We start from the raw sequence: 21,227 nt of genomic DNA, 5'->3' as shown, positions 1-21,227 counted from the left end.
AATAAAATGTTCCATAAAACATCATTGAATATCAAATAAATTCTATCAGAATTTACATGACAGCGTTTTACAACACAAATTCCGCTGCAGTTAGTTAAACAAAATCCAACAAAGCATCACCTGTCCGTCCGTCCGCCGAGCAAATTTTATTTCGCGCCGAACAATGGGCGACGACGCGCGGCTAATAAAGTGCGCGGATTTGACGCGCGCGCGAAATTAACTATTTTCGATGGACAGCCGAATTTCAATAGCCGCCCGTACCATTGGACCACAATGAGCCTTTGAAACAGTTTTCACTTTTAATTGTAACACTGGCAGGTCTTTGTGGAAATCCTTTTTTTTATCCACAACGAGGAAGCTCTTGGCCTGTATCGCACCTGATGGTAAGTGATGATCAGGCCGAAGGTGGAAGCGAGCTTCACCGGGAATGCTCAACCACAGAGGAACTGGCTATCTTACCTCTAACTGCCGGAACACAACAATGCTGTTAACATCGTTGTTATGGCGACAGACTTAGGTAAGATGGTGGTAGCTAGCCAGGCGGACTTGGAACAAGCCCTACCACCAACTAAATTACCAAACCGAACAGAAAATTCTGCCCCCACTGGGAATCGAACCCGGGACCTCTGCGTCTGAAGCAGGTGGTCTAACCACTAGACCACAGAGGCGGTTACTTAGAGGACCTTTGACCATCTGTGGATGTCTTTTGGTTGAAGCAAGCTGACGTAACAAATTAGACTGCTAGGACAACAAAATCAGTGTCATCATTATGAATATCACTTGCTTTGCACCTGTTATTTAATTTTCATGTATATTTCTTCTAACAGAACTCCATTATAATGTGTTTCCATCGAAAATAAAAGAGCTGCTCATTGAAATATTAATTAACACACTCAAGGTCACTAAAAATTAAAACAACAAAGAACAGAAGGTGTTTGGTTCGCAAGTTGCTCTCTTATGCATATAAAGTAACCATTAATAAGGTTAATTTTGTCATCGGCTCAACAGCTAGAGAAAGGAATGATGATTCATCATTTGTCCCTTAGGAAGAACAAATCTGGATTTTATAATTGGCTCACTCGCTGACTTCCTTTGACGTAAATAGATTAAAGATTGAAACTGCCCCAGCAAAGGTGTTGGCGGTACGTTTGATATCTCATGATTATAAATGTTATATGTATTAAATTAAATAAAAACCATTAGTAACGCCATCGCACTAGCGGCAGCGGTGTTGTTTCGCTAAATAATATCACATGTCAATCACGCAACATGGCCACAGAATAAGTAATAGTACAGGTACAGAAGGATTACTCCGCAAGGCGATTTAAATAAATGCGAGTCTTGCTACGACGCGATACAGTGGAATTCAGCTCGCACAGCACTACGTACCTACAATTTTATTCACCTACAAGTTTTGTCTCTTTCTATCGCGTGCCTCTGAACTCTTCTTACGCTGTTAGGGTTGCTGTCTAGTGAAAAAATAATTAATCTACTTATTTGTAATGAGGTACGTATGTAGGTAAGTATGCATTCATTATGGAAGAAAACTTTGGGAGAGGCCTTTGTCCAGCAGTGGACGTCATTTGGCTGAAACGAACGAACGCATTCTGAGCAGTAGTCATAGTAGGTTAGGTTCCTATACTATCCTAAGAATTATTGATTACCTACATGACCAACATACCTTTCAGCATCTTTGGGAAGCGAAAAAAAAAGATGAATCCGGTAGATTACTTTTCGAATTTAAACACCCGAACGCCGCACTATATTTCTTTCTCTTTATGTCCATTTTTAAATAATACTTCGATCATAGAATTATAATCATACTACAACGCACGCCAGCGTCCTGACGAGCGCGCGCGTGACACTCGACTGATATAATACCCGCCGGCGGGGCGCTTCGCTGTAGGTAATTATCGGATGTACCGCGCGGAGTGAGCCAGGCCTGACATGGCGCTGACCGCGGCGCGGCTTTTTCGCGCGCATTTTGCGAAAATCTTTACAATCTGTCCGAAACGTTACAAAAAGGTTTCATGTCGTTTTTCATGAACTAAACTAAAGATGAGTAATAGTTTTGGGGATCAACCGTTTTACTTTGATTCGGTAAAGCTAACAGTGAAAGGCATTTTATTTCTACCACTTCCTGCTAGTAAAATATGGTTTACCCAGTAGACTTAATGCCCAACTTCCTATATGCACCGGACGCTTAAGTAACTGACCCGTCATCTGTACCTTAGATTTTAGACTACGTAGCTTAGGTATGTTCGTGTGTCTGTCTCACTTACCTGAGTCTAATGCCCGTTTTCACCATCAATCCCTAATTTTAAGTGACCCCTATGGTAACACATAACAGGAATTTTGTATTCAAAAGGGTCACTTGAAAATTAGGGATTGATGGTGAAAACGGGCATTATTGAACAACATTAATCATTGAAAAAACTAACATATTTCTTTCATGATATTTTTAAAGGAAAGTTTATCTACACTTTCACTTTTAGTTAGTCGATAAAAGAGGGTGAGGAAATTAAGACCTAACGTATTTGAAAGACAGACATATTGAGGTTAACTTGACTCATTTGGCAATTTAAATGTCACTGGTTGATTTCTAGCACTCGCTAGACTCAAAAGTAACGTATATTGACTCGAATGTCGACCAAGTATGGCGTCCTGTCACTCAGTCAGTCAATGACATTTGGTGGCTGGATTTACATATCGCGACGATTAGGCGCCGGTAAAATACATCAATGATCTATAGCTCGGCTGCTAATGTCACAAAAAATATAGACTGAATGGTGTAATTTATTGGCTTAGCTCTTACATTTGCTTGCAAAATTATGATGTGGGTATATTTTCGAGCTTGTAAATCTTTAGTTATGTTCTATCAAGACCTGGCAGTTTAGTTTGTAAATTAGAATTTAAAAAGTTCGCAGAAAAATAATATCATTTTTTTTAATCAGATCGTAGTCGTATCGTGCGTTGTTAACGACCGTAACCTATTACAAACAAACTCAATAGACTACTAGTTTTATTAATAATTTAATATTTTCGATAATTATTTTTATGGTTTACTTATGTTAATGTTTCAATTTGAATGCTCTACCCACCGTGTGTTTTATTGCTATGATTTAGCGTTTTGTCATTGAATTATTATGTTTGTATTTAAATTTTAATGGTGGCTTGATTAAAGGGCATAAAAGTGTTAATTACGCGGGAGGATTATTTTAGTATTTTTAATTAGTATTATTGCTCTTTTTTATACTGAGAACAGATTAATTAAATGGTATTGTCAATGGATAATATTAAATTTTATTTTACAGTTTTAAGCGATTTTTTTTAACTAAATAAATATGTTCTCTTTGTCAATTAACAATAAAGGTCGATCGGATTCCGTAAACGATCGCACTTTTATAGATCGCTAATTCTTAATTGGTTCTAAATTGTCACTTTTTCAAATTAACCAATAATTTAATTACGTCGGCGTCGGAACTAAACGCTTGATTTTTTTGACCATTAATTAGCGTTAAAAGATTTACAGTTTTATCGTGTTGTGGCCAACATTAACACGTAACTGTCGAGGAATGGTTTCTGGTCGTAAATCGATGGATTACTAAGGGTAGCACCACACTGCTGAGTGAATAAGTATACGAATGATTTTGAACAAGCTTTAGTGCCATGTCAACTTCTGTCACTCGTAATTTTCTTCATTTACGAATAGGACAAATTTTTCATTGTTTTTGGACTCTAAGACAAGCGAATAAAGTTCAAAATATGGTGGGAAGTAAGGAAGTGAGTGTGTTTTCCCTTTGCGATGCGATTATGTTTCCAAAGATTCCCAGAAATAGACACAATTTGAGAAATGATTTTTCATTTTGATCTCAACCTCATTCACAGCCAGATAATTTTACAATATTGTAAGAAAACTGTTTCATCAATGTCCTTATCATAGGACATCTTGCTTGTTTGGACTGACTTGACTGGACTCCAGGTCTTATAGGGTTAAATTGTTATAGTGTGCTATTCTAACGTGCGTGTGGCAATTAGCCATTCAAATCGGCAATCAATAATTTAATAATCGACGAGCGACTTCGCGTGCGTGTCTCGCAAAGTGCTCGCCGAAGCGCACACTTATTTGATTGTACGAAAGTCTGACTAACGCGAGTTGGCAGTGACACGAAGCCTTTTTTTAAACATAAGTTATTTATTTATTTTCTTTTTATTTTATACAATTCGTATCAGTACGCATCCCTGCAGAAGACTTTCAGTAACGGCAAGGTTGAATTGTCATGAATTCATTCACTGAGGATATTGCATTTGCTACTAGTACCAGCTAGTACCTACTTATAAGTTGCAGGAAGGCTCTTAATACAAGCCGCTTCCAACCGGGCTAATCTGGAAATCATGGGAATCATGATGGAAGAAATCCCATTGGGACATGATTCAGCAGTGGACATCTTCTGACTAAAATGATGACGATGAGGACTAATGCTGTAAAAGTCTTCATAAATTTCAATTGTTTTAAATCAATATTTAGGCCCTACATTTTGCAACGACAAAAATATTAACAATCCTCCTTGTAGCATACGTAAGTGAGAGGTATGAAAAGTCCTAAAATCAAATAAATTTTAATTATTTTAAATTTATTTAACACTTCACCGTTTCTAGACTTCTTAGGATCTAGCTAGCACAAGCGTTTTGCAATAGCCAAAATATGAACTTGTATTCTTTAAAGCATACAGTGTCAAGCACTTCCTCCCCAAGGGTCGTCTGTACACTATAGATCGTGAGAGGAGTGACTCGGCGGATTCCTGCCCGTCTGTACTGGGCCGAGGGGAATTACGTGACGAATTACACTCTATTAATACGATTGTTGCCATAGTGGAGTTATCGATACGGGCGTTCTTTGTTTTGCTTTTGTTTTGGGATATGAAAAACTATAGGATTAAATAAAAGACGAGCTAACAGTGGTCTGTCATTTTAATTAAAGAAGAACAGAAACTGATGCGTTTATTTGCATTAAATCTGAACATAATGCCTCTTATTTACTCACAAGGGTGAAATCTGAGTTGGATTGTTCGCTTTTCCACAATTACATACAGTGAAAAACAAATTTCTTATTTTGCTATTTCGTAGGTTGTAGTAACAACTAAAGTTACAAGAAAAAGTTACAACCTGTAAAAAACGTACAGGTATTTAGTAAACAAAATTAAGTATGTCTTCGTGTATGGGATGGAGACCACGACGCTGACGAAGAAAAGTCTGCTGAGAGACTCCGAGTCGCACAACGAGCAATGGAAAGACAGATGCTTGGCGTCTCCCTACAAGATCACAAAACGAACGAGTGGATCAGAGAAAAGACGAGGATCAGCGACGTGGTGGAAGAGATAGAGAGCCGTAAAGTAAATTACTAGACGAAAATTTTCCGCTCGTCAAGTTGAGATCGTATTTAGTAGATGAGTTTCAGTATTAAATTAAATATTTTCTCGTGGAGTTAATTTACCATATTGGTATCTTCTGTATTATAAAGAAAGCTTTAAATATCTTAAGATAAAGAGATCGGTTTAATTCCCACCGCTGGGTGCCAAATCCCACGACCTGCCAGGTGCGCACACTCGCAGCGTTGGGATGACTCGTGTGTTTTGCCACCCTGTTGAATGCTGCGGTCGCCAGCTTTTGCGGGTAATTTGGGACTCTTCCGAAATCTGATCCGTTACTTATCGAGTTACGAGTTTGTTGATTTTTTAAAGGAAAGTATGGGTATTTTTTGCAAAATATTTTTCAACACATGGTCTTTGTCATATTATTTACATGCATAACTACATTTAGTAAACGATTTAAAAGGAAGGAAGAATACGTAACGTAACCTAAGTAAGTATTTACTTACCTATGCATTCGATAAGCTCTTACCTAAATGAGTACTGTCCAAATAAATCCCAATTTTTTTCTTGCTCTTACTTCAAGGAATGACTTTGACTAAGGTAAGTAATAAGTAATTCAGATATTTCAGCATTGCACAAAATCGTTTTGCGTTTTAAATTTTTTGTCTTGACATGGTGCTACCTCCGTAATGTTCTTCACAAAACTATAAGTTACACCAAATTCATACCGTACTCGTTACCGTTTTTCCCGGTTCATCCCTAAAGGCTGGCCACCGCGCGCTCTTGGCGCGGCTAAGTGACGGTGATCGACAAAAAACGATGAAGTGCGATTTTATTAACGCGCTTTCATCACTTTGGAAAAATAACATTGAGTCCGATAACAAATGATGTTGTTTGCAAGCGATTGGTGATGTATGGCCTAGTCAGCCCATTGACGGGGCTTAGTCAGCAGACTCCGGCAAATGGAGGCATTGTGCTGCCTGAGAGGCGACACTTGCTGCTATTCTGTTCTGGGGTGCGTGAAAGCGTTCACGATACACGAATCAAAGTTCGACAGCTAATGGTTCGTGATGTGGGGTGAATGTGACACTGTGAAGTTTGGTAAATATTTTTGACTCGGTTTTACTTGCGATCCCGTCCGTTTTGGTAAAAAGGACTTACAAGTAGGTATGTATATTTTATCAAAAGCCGTCCTGTAGTTCAATCCTGAAGGGTAGAAAATTAATAATCATCACAAACTTTTTCATCATTTATAATATTGGTTCTAATGTATTTGTTATATTTCAAGTTGGAACTAAATAAATGTTTTTCTTTCTTTCTTTCTTTCTAATTTTCTTAGATGACGCAAGAAAATTATGGAGAGAAGCTGCGTGTATGGACTTTGATTAAAGAATGACACACGCATGCACTTATATCGTTATTAAAATAATAATTAGTTTCAGAAAATAAACACATTCGTGTTGAAGATACATAGCGCCATCTATTTCAGTGTGCAAAATAGTGCCGGTAGTTTTCAACAGTCAAGAGAAGTGTACGTTATATGAACGACATCGTGTCACAAAACAGACAAAACTATTCAATCACCAAAGTCCCTAAAGCGAAAGTGATTCTCTCAAAAAGAGTGTATCTGTCACCGGTACAGTCAGCGTAATTAATGATCGGGACGATGGAGTGTGCGCTATCATCGCGCCATCTGTCGGCAGAAGTTGTGTGACTGCTGACTTGTTGGCACTTCTTGTGAATCTTCAGTTATTTAGGCGATTCTAGCGCTAGTTTCTAAAATAGGTTATAATGTTTGTAGTGGATATGCAATGCTTAGGCTTGAACTTTGAGGGTCATCCTGAAGAGATGTAAATGTTAGAGTAGAATGCTGTGGATGGTTCTGAAGAAAGATTTTTTCAGCAAAAAAAGACTTAGATACATATTTTTAGAGGATGAATGCATGGAAGTTCCTGAATTTTGATTATGCTTTACACTGTAAAATACTTTTTATGTGTTTAATAATCCACCAGGATAGGCTTTAAGAGATAAGGCTGGTTTTTAGCAAAATCTTCCTGTGTAATGAAAAAATAAAACAGTTTGTAAAGTGAAGTTTGCTATGGTGCAAATTGCAACTGTTTCAATTTTGATTTAACTCTCTTGGTATTTACAACAATATTTCTCTAATAAAAACTCAAACAACATCCCCACAAAAAGGCGGCGACAACTCAAACTTCTAAAATAATAACTTATACAAAATGTCTGTCACTCAAATATCGCAACTCACTCCCCACAAAGCGTTTGATTGCCAACGAAACCTTCAATACGACAATTAAACTGCGGATCACTCAATCAAAGTGCGTTGTGGTAAATATGTGGCCCATTGTACTTATTAATTTGATGCTAATGTTACAATAACAGTTAGTTTATTGTACAATTACTAAAGTAAACCTGTAATACTCAAAAGTATCTGCTTACATACTTTAGCAGAAGTCATCTTTGAACATAATAATAATTTAAATAATTTGCGTGTAAAGAATTCAAAAGGACAATGACCAAAAGTGGTCCAAATGTCCACCACTAATGAGACCTATATTGGCTTATACTCCATTAAATAGAGATTAACTTTCAGTATGGGACGAAAAAAAAATAAGCTGTCAGTAAAAAGTTATGACTTTTTGAAAAATTGTAGTAGTTTACGCGCTAATCTTAGGAACTACTGGTTCGATTTGAAAAATTATTTTTCTTATGGATAGCCCATTTATCAAGGATGGTTTTAGGATAAATAACATCACCCTACAACCAATAGGGGCGGAGCAGTAAAGACAAATGTTGTAAAAATGGGAAATATTATTCAAACTATTTTCACGCGTACAAAGTCGTAGGCACATCTATAATATTTAATAAAATTCATCTATAACCCCGCGCCACATGCGACATGACATAATAATGTGCAATGGATAGAATGCTATCAAGAACATTTTTCGGATGAAAAGGTAAAAAACAGACTTTTCATTCAGTCATAACTTTTTACTGACAGCATATTTTTGATTGCGGTTTGGTTATAATGAATCAGTATTTAGTAGACTATTTTACTAAATAGGTCTCGTTAGTGGTGGACATTTGGACCACACTCCATACATTTTTGGTCATTGTCCTTTTCAAAAGTTACCCGACATTTTAGGTTTATTCTGGAACAATATTTACTAGGGCTTCTTCTAAACGAATTCCGTCACCTTAATGAAAATATAAGATACCATCCAATAAAAAGTCTTAAATACCAACAACGATGTGATATAAGAGGTATTCAGTCATTCACGGTGGATAAAAGTTTGGGCACTGTACAGTCTGTACTACAGACAATGACTATCACCTTGAAAAATGCCAAAATTATCTATCATTTGTCACCTATCTACATTCTGATTACGCATTAACCTTTGTTCTAGAACAAACTTATTGTAATAAGTTTAGTCAAAGTTCGATCAGACAAACCGCCGCGTCATGACGCGTCGATCATTCTGCTCGTGAGTCGACAGGGCTTGTCGGTGGCTTGTGACGACAAACAGGACGGCTCCGCTTTGCACATGGCATTTGCTCCAGTATCTACATATTGCTTGTCTATACAATATTGTTCATGCAAAATTTGACGGACAGTGATGTCTTTTTTGGCTTTCAATTTTAATTTCTAAGCTCTTCTTTGAACAGAATTTTCATAAAAATAGACTAAAGGTAAACTGGCAGAATTAAAATTAAAAAACAATCTTAATATTACAAGAATCTAAAAAAAAACTAATGTAAGTTTCGTGTGAAAAGTTCAATTGTTTCAAATGAGTCTTACTTCCGAGCTTCCGACCTGTGTCGAGCTCGTTAATCAAATCCATTAGATAATGATGAGTTAGATGAAATAAAATGCAGGGAAATGTATTTAGTATTTTTTTTGTTCTTAATCTAAATCATGTTAACGTTTCTACGAAATATTTTTATGAATTGCATTAAAAAGTTAACACTGTAATCCTTAACTTCCGTAACGACTATCAAATCGGTTCAAAACCACGAGCCCAAGCGGAACGAACCGGCTGCAATGACAAGAACGCCGACAAAGAACCGACGGGCATACAGCCGATCACTTCTAATTGTGTGATTTGATACGAAAACGCTTTGTTAAGGAGAAATCTTTATCGTAATCGATAGATACAACAAATTCGTCTTTTGTGCGCGCCGATCGGTCGTTTCACGATTTTGGACATAATTAAATAGAACTAAGTGGAACGGTACTTTAAGATTAGCGTAAGTTCGATAAATCGAACCTGTTGTTTTGGTATTTGATTGTTTTTCACGATAAAAATTAAATTAGTCCCAGATTCGGTGGTTTCGTCACGGTCAACAAAGCGGAGAGAGGTTTTGATGTGGTTTTTAAAAACTTTTGTTAATTGGCTGTACTTTGGGAGATAACTCGATTTGATTGTTGCCGATAGGTGCCGGTGATATTTTAACCGAAAAATATTACCGTCTTATTAAACAACTAGGTTGATTCAGCTTTTAATGCCTGCCCAAATTGGGATCACATCTTCCTTCACACGCCGCAAATCAACGCTTAAACTTTGTGACAGAGGAAGAAACTTAAAACATTGAAACATGATATTATTATAAAGATCGCCAAAAGTAATTCTAGTAGGCATTTCGTTACTAGCTGCAGATAGCGGCCGTTTGCACACAGTATCTCAATTGCTCGGCACCAGTCGTCATGGTGCGCCGGCGCACGCGGCGGCCGGTGGCTCCAGCGGTGTAGCCAGGGCTGACAGACGAACGATGCAGGGATTTATTAAATTGTTGCCAAATTTTCGGACAGGGATACTCCTGACTCATGATTATGAGTAACATTTACTGTAGAATCAAAAATGACAGTTAGAAAAAATCTGTCGCTAAAGAAAATACACATGTATGAAGTTTACATTGGAATGGAATTGGTTTAAACTTGGTGATTAATTTCAATAATAATAAACAAACAGAGGCAAAGAGAAAGAGAGAAGAAGAGAGATAGTTCTTAGTTCTCCAATCTATTTTATTTTAAATTAATCTGTGCGCTCTGTAGCTAATTTGTAAAGTGTGAATCGGAAGAAGTAAGGATAATATTGCATCATAAGTAATAGACTAAGAGCTGGTGAACGCCAGACCTACGTCATTTTATAAAAGCTGAAAGTTTGTCAGCGTATGCTCCCAATATAGGATAGAATGTTGGTGAATCATGAAGTTTGGGTCATCGTGGCTTTGACAGCTATGCTAAAAAAACTGGCAAGGAGTTGGTTATATCATGAAAAGTATTTCTTTAAAAAAATTATTCCACCGATCGCGCGGCAGCCCTATCACTTATAATGTGCCCTATTTACATTCGGATAATTTATCGGCAGATGCAATTCAGAGCGCGTGATGGATGGGTGGCTGCTGAAGTAATTATGGCGCTAACGCCGGGATGTATTGCAGCAACAATCATACGGGCTGGATGAGATGGCTCTGGAAGGTGTACCTTCCAGAACCATCTCATCCAATGGTGATGCATGGTTCACGTATGCAGGGCTACAGTTGCCTTTTCAGGAAAGGTTCTCATTTATGAACTCACTAGGTTTCCGCCCGCGGCTTCGCCAGTGTGAAATTTTGTTCGCAAAAACCGGGATAAAAACTATCCTATGTCCTTTCCTGGGACCCAAACTATCTGTATGTCAAATTTCATCAAAATCGGTTCTGTTGTTGTGAAAGCGACACAGACAGACAGACAGAGTCGAACATTTACTGGGCGAGTATGTAGCTACCACCCTAGACTAACTCACTTAACATCAGGCGCGATTGCAGTCGAAATCTGCTGTTATTATTAAAATCAGTATCTAATTTCAGTAAAACCTGAAAAATTTCTGATGTGATTTATTCGATAGGAAATAATTAAAAACCTTTATAGTGCGTGAAATAATTGCTCATAGAAAGATCAGTCCGTCAGTCTGATGAATTAATATTATAAGTCATAGGTTTCGTCGATAAACAAAATATAAGTACTTAGGTCTAAACGTTATGAAAACTTTGTTTTATTTTCATAATGGAACTAAGTGGTGAGATCCTACAATTTTAGTTGTTCAAATAATAAGAAATCTAAAGTAGTTTATTGTATCTTCAAAGTTAACCAAAGTTTTCAAATACCATCTTAAATGAGCGGTAGAAAATAGCCCAGTGATATATGAGTACTACACCAGTACCCCGCGGTTCTACGAACTGGCCAGCAGTTAGAGCCCAGTTATTGTCATCAGTTATCCACGCTTCGTGCTTCGGTTGCTTCGGACGGCACTTTTAGAAGATTTGGCATCCATCACCTTGCTGTAAACAATAAAAGTTATATAACAGCTTAGTAAATACGGTATTAAACTTTTTGAAAACATGGAAAAAGCACGCAACTTACTAAGGCTGAGTTGCACCACCTAACTTTAACCGTAACTATAACGATAACCGGTGTTTTTAGTATGGAGTTAGATTTTTTACTTTTGTTATAATTAAAGTGAGATGGTGCATCCCAGCCAAAAAATAAGTCGATTTAGGTTGAAATTTTGAATGAATAAATAGAAAAGCGACGCACACCTGAGTTGCGTATCAAACTGTAACGACAACAGTGTAAGGGGGTTCGAATCCAGTTCGGTGCAAATGTAAGGGTAAAAAAATTCACTCGAATTGAGAACCTCCTTTTTTTAAGTCAGTTGAAAAGCCTTGCAAATGTATGGAAGAAATTGTAATTAATTTATCGTATTAAGGAGCTATTTAAGTAGTAATGTCTAGTCACAGTAGGTAATTAATATTCTAGACCGCTACAATAGCACTAAAAGCTAGTTTATTAGATACTAAGCTTTAGCGTCTGTTTTAATGATACCCACATTAGTGTCTATTGTTTTCCAAGGTACATCTAGCCTCATTAACCGTGATTAACGCGCGATTTGATCCGACCTAAGTCGCACCATCTTACTTGAACTTTAACAAACGTCAAGTCTGTCAAACTCCATACAAAAAACACGATAGCCGAACGGTGAAGGGGTCGGCGGACAGACTGGCCGACTCGTGATCCGGGGAACGGGGAATTTAACTTAGTACGAGGGGCTAATCAGAGAAGCTACAGTAGAATCTAGGGGCTATGTATAATAATTTGTGTATTAACAAATCTTAAAAAAATACAAAAGACACCGGTTATCGTCAAAGTTACGCTCAAAGTTAGGTGGTGCAACTCAGCCAGACATCCTGCGACAGTTGTCATAGACTCCAGATCAACTCCCGCGCACCCTCGTAAATCGAACTTTAGAACCGCTGCCGGCGCTCCAGTAAAAATCAATTAACCATCTGAGTAGGCAATCAACTTTGCCTTTAATTAGTCACGTGAACACACCGATGACTTATGGCATATTGGAAAATCAACTCAGTTGTAAATTTTAGAGATCGGCCCCCTTTGAATAGTACAATAAAAGCAATATTTACAGTCAGCCCTGGCCATCAATATTCAGGCTCGTTATGGGTTGATCGACTTGATTTGTGATTTGTTTGTTTTAAGTTGTTATTGGAGCATTGATGTTGCTGCTGATCAATGGGCCTAAGCTTTCATATTTCAGCTATACAGGGTGTCCTAAAATTAGCACGTCACACTGACACTGGAGGTAGCTGAGTCTAAGACGCATCGAACAAGCTTAATATGTCAATAGAAAAGTTTCATAAATAAGATATACTAATTTTATTTATTCATTTCCATAGAAAAGATTTATAAGTTTTGAAATATTCGTTATTTTTAAAAATGGACTTAATATACTTTTTGGATGCGTTTTAAGCTCACTTACCTCTGGTGTCAGTGTGACGTGCAAATTTTGGGACACCCTGTATTTACAATGGTTAATAAATTTATGAAATATAGCCTCTGTATACGCAACAATAAACATAATTTTGATTATCTTTTGCTCTAAAAAAGCGCTTGCGTTAAGTGCTTCATTCTTACATGCTCTTATCGTAATGTTATTCGTTAGATTAGCTCCAGCCCGCATATTCTCATGCGGGGATTTCGCTTTATCATAAAACGTGCGTCTCACGACCAAAAACATGTCAAAATCTAAACTGTTCTCTTCAAAATAGTATTATTATGAATTTTAATAACTTTTGCTCTATGAATGATGAATTTCTCATTATTCTACTTTTTCCACTAGATCAAGCCTGTGTGTTTCTTACTGGTACAGTCAGCATCAAATAATTCGTGATACCCAAAGTGGCCAAAATGGTGATAACACAACCTTATGAACTCAAAGGTGACTGACTGACTGACTGACATAGTGATCTATCAACACACAGCCCAAACCACTGGACGGATCGGGCTGAAATTTAGCATGCAGGCAGGTAGATGTTATGACGTAGGCATCCGTTAAGAAAGGATTTTACGAAACTCCACCCCTAAAGGAGTAAAACGGGATCCACGCGTACGAAGTCGCGGGCGGCCGCTAGTTGCAACTAAGATGTCTGCGTCCGCGCATTTCGGCCGGCAATGACACGGCCGTTAACTTTGTTTCTACGGTATTCGTCGTGCGCACGCGACGCCATCTTCCATTTGTTACAATGTTGGCTGAAATATGAAGGATGTGATAGCGCTTGATTCTTCACGCCTTGTGATTAATGGGTTCTGTTGTCCCGTAAATATTACTGTGAAATATGTCAGGTGTAATAAACTGATCGTAATTGCTTAACACTATCGATTGTCTTGAGTGGGTAATTTGAAAATTTATTTAAAAAAATCTCTAAATAAAATATTGAATGACACAACCTGTGAGGTAGGTTTACAACAAACAAAATTGTTCAGTTCTTAATGGAAAACTGTGACGACATCGCGTCACCACGTCTCGTCACGGGTTTTCAGCGGGATAACAGCCCTTTAGTGACGTCATGACCTGATGAAATGTAATCCTAATCTATACTTATAATAAATCTGTAGAGAGGTCAATTCTGTACATGAAATATATTTTCAAAATAACTATCAGGGGTGTTTAGTGATCGATACTAATGCCAAAAATGCAATCAGTAAAATTTTTGTCTGTCTGTCTGTCTGTCTGTCTGTATGTTCCTTATAGAAATAAAAACTACTCGACGGATTTTAACGAAACTTGGTACAATTATTCTTCATACTCCTGGGCAGGTTATAGGATACTTAGGAATTCCCACGGGAACGGGCATTAGCGGGAAAATCCTTTTGTATGAAAAATCTAAACCGCTTAAGTTAGACGCTTGAAATTTGGCAAGCAGGTACTTTAGTAAACTTAAAGCTTAGTTATAACAGGATATTGCAAAATTCCTACGGGAACGGGAATTAGCGAGAAAAAACATTTGTATGAAAAAATCTAAGCCACGTAAGATAGACGCTTGAAATTTGGCATGCAGGTACCTTTAGGAAATTCAAAGCTTAGTTACAACAGGATATTGCAAAATTCTCACGGGAACGGGAGTTAGCGGGAAAAAACATTTGTATGAAAAAATCTAAACCGCGTAAGTTAGACGCTTAAAATTTGGCATGCAGGTACCTTAGTAAACTTAAAGCTTAGTTACAACAGGATATTGCAAAATTCCCACGGGAACTGGAATTAGCGGGAAATTCCTTTTGTATGACTGACTCACTGACATACCCACGCACAGCCTAAACGGCTAAACGTAGGCACTTGAAATTTATAAAGGACGTAGCTTAGGTACCGTAGAGGTGCACTAAGAAAGGAATTCCCGAAATTCCCACAGGAACAGGAATTACCGGGAAAATCCTTTGGATGAAAAATCTAAACCGCTTAAGTTAGACGCTTGAAATTTGGCATGCAGGTCCCTTAGTAAACTTAAAGCTTAGTTACAACAGGATATTGTGAAATTCCAACGGAAACGGGAGTTAGCGGGAAAAAACATTTGTATGAAAAAATCTAAACCGCGTAAGATAGATGAAGGGGGTAAAACGGGATCCACGCGTACGAAGTCGCGGGCGGCCGCTAATAAAAAAATATTAGTAGTTATAATTACGTAATATCAGTATTAGATTTCTTATCGCCCTCTTTTTGTAGGTAGAACCTTGTATATTGTTTTCACATGACACCTGAAAATGTAAAAATTGTTACAGCAACTTCTTAATTATTTAGGCTTAAGTTTCAGTTTTACAACTAACATGCATTGAGCATGTTTTTTAGTTCAGCGCATGTAAATGAGCGCTAATGATTGCGCCGCGGAGCGCTATAAAGCGCTCGAAGTGTTTACGAGTGGTTTACTATCGCGTGCCCGGCGTGCCCGGCGTCCAGTTTATAGGCTGATGATTAGATGCTCCAAGATTTAATAAAGCTGGTTCATATTTGAGGTTAGATTTGTGCCTGATCCATGCTATATTTTGACATACTACGAGTATATGTTTACAATCGATTCAATATCGCGTGACCGTCGTACCCAGTGTCCAGTGTATAGACTGATGATTAGGATGCTCCTAGATTTAATAAAGCTGGTTCGTAACAGTATGTAAGGTCAGTTTTCACCTCTTACATAGTGGGAATCGTAAGTCCAGTGAACCTACTATTTTTGAATTTTGTATTTGAATTACCTCTAACTGATTACAGGAGATAAAATGAATTACTGAGAACTTGCACTCAATAAAACATTCAACTTTGTATAATGAAATTTCACTAATTGTAGACCTGAAATGACATTTGAAGTTTTCAGTGATCTTTATGAACAAGAAATTTTCCCTACGATTTAAAAATTACTAAAAATGCTTTTAATTTTCAAAATCTGAATTGACCCCGATTCTGATTCCAGTCAAGGCATGACTGAATTCATAAAGTTCTGTATCCATAGTCACCCTGTATTACTGTGTTTTTGGCAAATAAACGTTTTGAATTTGAATTTGAATTTGAATAGTGGACTAGTTCTTACAGGCATATTTCATGCAAACATCGGCGTGACCCCAAGAATGCGATGGTCCTCTTCTATACCAGATGGCGAAAATAACTTCAATCCGAGGCGTTTGTTACAGCTCGGCCTTTGACGGCTGAATTTACGGCCAATGTATTTAGACTAATTTCAAAGTAATTTATTTCTCCTATGACATACACGACTCTATAAATTTTAACGATTTCATTCGGTATGTATTAATTATGTGCAGTTCAGTGGAAGTGCGCAGATAAATTACAATTCAACGAACGGTCTTATTGAGAGGATAGGATTGTCTGGGAACCACGTAACGGCGTGATGTATGTTGGCTGGCTGTCACAATAAAATGTGTATTAATAATATGAATAATATGCTGGGCACTTGGATATTTCGACACTGCTGCAATTTCGGCGCAGATCAGTTTCAACGCCAATATAGTTAGTTAGGAATTAAGAGATTTTTTTTACAGGCCCCAATATCACTTGCGAACAATGCAATCTGTGCACGACCGCCCACTGTTGGGATCTGAAGTAGCCGCTCGGTGTGTCGGTGCGTGCACTGGGTCTGATCGGCGGAGCTCGAACCGCCAACCGTTCATCGATAGTTCTTGATAAATAAAAACGCAATTTATTTATTTATTTATTTATTTGGAAACTCAACAGCTTGGTCGACAATTTACATGTTACAGAGTAGTACATTATATAACTCTAGCCAATTACAGAGTCTCACAGCTAATTTAAGTGTGTAGGAACAACAGAATAAATAATGTAATTTGTTATTTTAGGTTACAAAAATAACCAATAATGCAAATAAAAAAAAAGCAAAAATAAAACAAGATGTGCTGGCTGGCGCATGGCGAGGATAGAAAGCTCCTAGACAACAGGAAATACAAAGACGAAGGTGTGATGTTTGGATTTCAGAATAAAAGGATAAAAGAAAAAAAAAAAAAAAATCTGTTCAATTGTGTCATAATTATGTCATATCCAACTCACTGGACTGTATAGCTTCTTTAATCACTTCACAAATTCACAAATCTTCACTTAACACTATGTAGGTCCTGTCCTTAAGTCTAGAACTACACTACACTTTGCCCGTTCGAATAGGGCAACCGCGTCGCGTTTAGGAGGAGCTTAGCTCGACTCGCACTTATTCCGATTTCTCTGCACTGGACTGACTGGATTCACGAACTGACTGAACGAACTAACTGACGAACTGAACTGACGAACTGACTGACGAACTGAACTGACGAACTGACTTTTTGGGCTCGAGGCGCGCTTCTTATGTCTTGTCTGAGAGCGAGGGTTTAGTCGCGGCAATCGCCCATAATCTACACCAATCGCCATGCCCGAATGTAGGCTATCTCTCTTTCAAACCCTCCCTCTCAGACAGACGCGTCCGTGAGCGCTCACATGCCTATCTCGCTCACTCCTAAGCGATTCCCTATCTTCTTATTCTTAATTATCTGTTTTCCTTAATTAATATGTGTCCTCTTTATTATTTTCATGTAAAAAGTAGTACATAGGTTTCGTCTTTCCTTATACATATATTACAATTTAACTTAGCCCTTAGTAAATTACATCTTCTATAAAGAATTATTCATCATTTTCCATCTTTACTTACGTAACTTACATAAACGGTTATTATTTCCATAAATTATATATCAAGCTATTTAATATTATTACAGAGACCATCAAATACATGTTAAAACCTTAAATATTCAATAATTAACATACAAAACATACACATTTACAGTTTACGCGCAACGGTGTACGCATTCGTTCGCGCCACTATTTCGCCGATTTCCTCCTTCTCGGCGAGTCGTCCCCAACACAATCTGTAATACTACACATATCTCATTAGAATAAATTTAATCTATACCAAACTAAGCAAAGCTTGTACTGTGGGTACTAGACAACAGAAATAAACATGCTTAAATACTTTTTTTTGTAAATACATGGCTTGAACACATCTTTTGTTTGTACATTATACTCCTTACCTGTGTTTCACAAATAAATTATTTGAATTTGAACATAATTATTATAAATAGTAACACCCAGACGGTATATTCGACTACCTCCACCTTTTTTGAAGACGTTAAAAAATGTACACATTTCATTAATAAACAACAAGGGGGTTCCTTGTTGCTTGCAGTATAAACACCAGATCTTCAGTTACATTCGAAAAACTATACCTACCATAATTGGCTTCAATAAAAACACTTTAAATAACTTAATTTCCTCCTTCAGCTTAATCTGTTAATTAAGATCCTTATATTACACATCCAGGCAGATCCTCAGTAATTGAGTCTGACTGCGGTCCAGTGCAATTATAGGGCTTAAATCAAAATTGACAATCATCCAGATTCTTTACAACGTCGGAATTAATTGTCCCTTTTTTGTTTTCAGATTCGGATGCTGTGGTATTATGGAATAACAAACATAGCAACGTAAGTGTTATGATTACATTTTTTGCTTAGTGCAGTGTGTATGTGAATACATTTTCCATTTCTGAAATTATCGTTCAGTGATTTGTATAAAAAAATTCCTACTGCGGTTGATTTTCCAAATGGTCTCTTTATTAGGTATATTATATTGAAAAATAACAGATGAAGTAGATGCAATGTTACTTGAAATAAAATTTTAAAGTCGACTTAATAAATAGTATACCTACTTATAGCGAAAAACAGCGGCAGTGTGGAAACATTTTAACAAATGAGATTAGATATTGACGCGCGTGCAAGCTAATAAAAGAAATACAAAAATGTAGGGTATTTTAAAATAAATTAGTTGTCCCTGCTATTGAATCTTCGCAACAAAAGTGGTTTGCCATAGATATAAAGCAGAACTACGCACAATCCAAACTAGATGCGACTCGGACACAGGGAAGATCGTAATTTTTATTTATTTAACTTACTTTATTTATGGTATCTGAGAAAATAAATATTTATGTCGGAGAACGGTCAGAAGGGGCAAGACATTATGTTATTTATTATTTATCTACGACATTTATATTATTTAGGCAACTCAATATGTTTTTAGTAACTAGAAAGGTAGCTCAATGACTCCGTGCCAACTACATAATAAAATAATATTAAGAATACTCTAAACACAATATTACAGAATTACGAAAAAAATGAGAATTTCCACGTTTTTCCGAAAAGCTTAATACGTTCCGGACAGTCTCCTTAGTCCTAAACATATGGATGTTTCCCAGAACTCTAAATATTGCCTGTGAGACGAGCTGCGCGAGCGCACCTTGTCGTTGACATTTCGCTGACGTTTCTACTCTGCCCAGATATAAGATGTAGCGGGTTTGGAATGAGCGGGTTGAATCAAGCTTCTCGTGATACTAATCCCTGGCTTATTACGGGCTAGAAGTTAACAGCTTTACTCTGGTTTTGTAAAATAAACGACAAAATTTAAGCAATCGTATTGCTGGCAAGCGGTCTCCAGACAACTCAGGAAAGGACAGATTGTTTGCGATATAAGGGGCAGGTGAATATTCTTAGGCGTAATATAATTTCTTCGCAAATAAATACGTGAGAATAGCCATAATCAACGACTGGATTAGATTGAAAGATTTACAGATTACTCGTAACACAAAACGCGCTCGCTATCGCTCATGTACAGCCGCGACTGCCAACGAAATGCACCGAAACAAACAGCAGTCAGTCAATGCTGTCTATTATAACACTTTTAACAGCGCGCGTGTCATGTCCGTATGCAAATCGTTTATTGTTTTTCGTCGTCATTTCACACACTGTGTGTAACGGAAAAATTACGAGTTTTTTTATAACAGCACACTATGCTGATGTAGTTGCACACAATGCATTCCATGTTGTTTTATACAGGGTGTTAGGTAAATGGGTATATGAGCCGACACTAGCCTATGTTAACATGGGGCATATATGTAAATGGTATGGTGAAGTCAGAAATTTGATATCATCATTTTAATTTTTTAAATTTTCATACAAAATAAATTTTATATTATCCGATTTGTATGAAAATTAAAATAATTAAAATGAAGATATCAATTTTCTGACTTCACCATACCATTTATATGCCCATGTTAACATGGCCTAGTGTCGGGTCATATACCCATTTGACTAACATCCTGTATTTTTTAGGCTTAATAAAGTTTTGTTGTATTTACTGTAATGATCGATGTATTTAGTGATAAACGACTATAGGAACTATTAGTCTTCTATATCAGTGTTCGCTAAAGAGGGGTAAATCGGTGTTTCAATAATATAAAATATCGGACGGTAGATTGTTTTTTGTTCGTCGAACGATGCGGATCGTTCACTACTCAGTCCGGTTTGCGCAGCGCACGATTGTAGCTGTTTTCGTGATAATTATTTTAAGTTTATCGGGGAAAACTATTATAAATTGGTTTAAGGTCTTTATTATTGTTGATCAGTGTTTGTGTAGTGAAAATATGACTATGCTAAGTGAATCGGAAATAGGATTTTATATGGCGTGGGGACAGTATGCTGCTCATCAAGAAGGTAGGAATTTGGTGTTTTTTGTAAATGTGTATTTTACGTTTTTTTGTCTCGTAAATATTTATCCATGATACCTCGATGTAAGGTGTACGTTTTACGTTTCCACAAAAACATTTGGGTCGGCTAGCGGCTGTGGGAATAGTTTTATGGGCTTTTTTAAGGTCGTAATATTATTTTCTTTCTAGAATATTATGATTTAATTATAGTCTATCTAAATGCACAAGTGATTTTTTAAATTGTAACTTGCTGTAAATATCGATGTAGCATGCATCCTCACAATTACCTACCATTTATTGTTTTAATAGTGAATTTGATTAGGTACCAACTCATTACCCGACTGTGCCAAAAGGAGGGTTATGTTTTTTTCGAGTGTATGTATGAATAAACATAAGCCTAAACGGCTTGACCGATTTAACGTGAGTGGTGTC

General features: G+C 37.1%; 1 protein-coding gene across 2 annotated transcripts in view; it reads left to right on the top strand.

Annotated features, from left to right (window-relative positions):
* Window positions 1-21,227, top strand: part of LOC135072072 (protein tiptop-like) — a 334,243-nt gene that overhangs the window by 33,706 nt on the left and 279,310 nt on the right. For both annotated transcript variants that reach the window (XM_063966016.1, XM_063966015.1), the window contains exon 2: window positions 18,701-18,741. The gene's annotated coding sequence lies outside the window, so the exon portion shown is untranslated. The remainder of the gene's footprint in view (window positions 1-18,700; window positions 18,742-21,227) is intronic.

The sequence above is a fragment of the Ostrinia nubilalis genome, chromosome 5 (genome assembly GCF_963855985.1).
Source record: "Ostrinia nubilalis chromosome 5, ilOstNubi1.1, whole genome shotgun sequence".
Classification (NCBI taxonomy): Eukaryota; Metazoa; Arthropoda; class Insecta; order Lepidoptera; family Crambidae; genus Ostrinia; species Ostrinia nubilalis.
The sequence above is the reverse complement of the archived record's forward strand: the minus strand, read 5'-3'. Positions and strand labels throughout refer to the sequence as shown.